This window comes from Indicator indicator, chromosome Z (assembly GCF_027791375.1).
Source record: "Indicator indicator isolate 239-I01 chromosome Z, UM_Iind_1.1, whole genome shotgun sequence".
In the NCBI taxonomy this organism is placed as follows: domain Eukaryota; kingdom Metazoa; phylum Chordata; class Aves; order Piciformes; family Indicatoridae; genus Indicator; species Indicator indicator.
The window spans coordinates 15,478,630-15,480,078 of NC_072053.1; the positions used below are offsets into that span (position 1 = coordinate 15,478,630).

Genomic DNA, 1,449 nt, shown 5'->3' on the forward strand with positions numbered 1-1,449 from the left:
ATATATATAAAGTTATTAATCAAATATTCATAATAACAAATAATAATTTTCATAATTCACATTTTCATAATTAATAATTAATAATCACCATCCTCCATCCCTAATCCCCCTCTCCACGACACCCCTCTTCCCACAGCTGGCATGCAAAGGGGAAGAAGGCCAAGAAGCAGAGAGGCTGTTAAACTTATCTCATCAAGATCAGTATACGGGTGCGTGTGTTATCTCCCAAAGCCAGCAAACACCAACAGAAAGACAGAGATAGGCTGCCCATACCTTGTTTTGAGTACTGACTCTTAACCATTTCTTTGAAGGAGACTGACCATGTTTACCTGTGGAGCTCCTTCCACTGAGGCTTGAGCCTGCATGCATGTTCTGATAAAAGCAAGAGGGTAACTGGCTAACTGCCCACATGTGCTGGAAACAGTACAACACCGCAACAACACAAAAACACCTGGGTTAGCAGAGCTTGATACATAGTGTTCTAGCCTTGTACTCTTTAAGAGCTCATAAACAGCAAGGTCAATGCCAGTGTAAGGAATTATACCCATAATACTAGGAATATAGCCTTTGTAGAAGGCCTTTACACCTTCCTGGCACAGTCAAACACCCCAGAATATTGCCTGTTTTACATACTGCCGTTATAGTCTTTAAAACCTCCATGGGATAAATGGAAATTTGTGCTGTTGCTCCAGCCAAAGAATGAGATACAAATCTTTCAATGGTGCCTAACTTTCCATCATCCTTAGTGAGTATCTTCTTATACTGTTCATAAGCCCACAACTTAATAGCTGATTCAGGAGCTATTTTCACCACATTTACAGAATTTCACCTCCAGAGGGATCAGACTCCACCTTCTTTCAACATTTGCTTAAAATCACTGGCTATATTCATTTAGTTTGACTTTGAACCATGAACCTGCATCATCAGTTTAAGGTGATCTAACAGCATTGTACCTGTTTGAGAGACAGCACCAGCCACTCCTGAAGCCAGCAGCTGCTTCCACCACTGTTCAGTCTTTTTCTCTTCCTCTGTGAACTCATCTGGAACAGTCAAACTATCTCCTATATCCAGCACCATATCAAGGACTGCACCATCCTCACTAAAAATGAGGACAAATTTCCGCTTGAAGTATGGCTGGAGCAGAGACATCCTGTCATGGTCGGCAGACCTTTACAATCAGCGCTGCAGCTCAAATGCTTTTATGTTGGAGTGCTGACTGTAAAGGTCTGCCGACCATGACAGGATGTCTTTGCTCCAGCTACAAGGATGATCAGGGGACTTGAACATCTCCCCTATGAAGAAAGAATGAGATCCTTGGGGCTGTTTAGTCTTGAGAAGAGAAGACTGAGAGGAAATCTGATCAATGTTGATAAATATCTGAGGGGTGGGTGTCAAGTGGAGGAGGCCAGGTTCTTTTTGGTGGTTCCCAGTGATAAGACAAGGAACAAT

The 1,449-nt window shown here is 42.4% G+C and overlaps 1 pseudogene; it reads right to left on the bottom strand.

The window, feature by feature from the left end:
- Window positions 1-293: 293 nt before the first annotated feature.
- Window positions 294-1,149, bottom strand: LOC128979297 (calcium-binding mitochondrial carrier protein SCaMC-1-like; annotated as a pseudogene).
- Window positions 1,150-1,449: the final 300 nt, after the last annotated feature.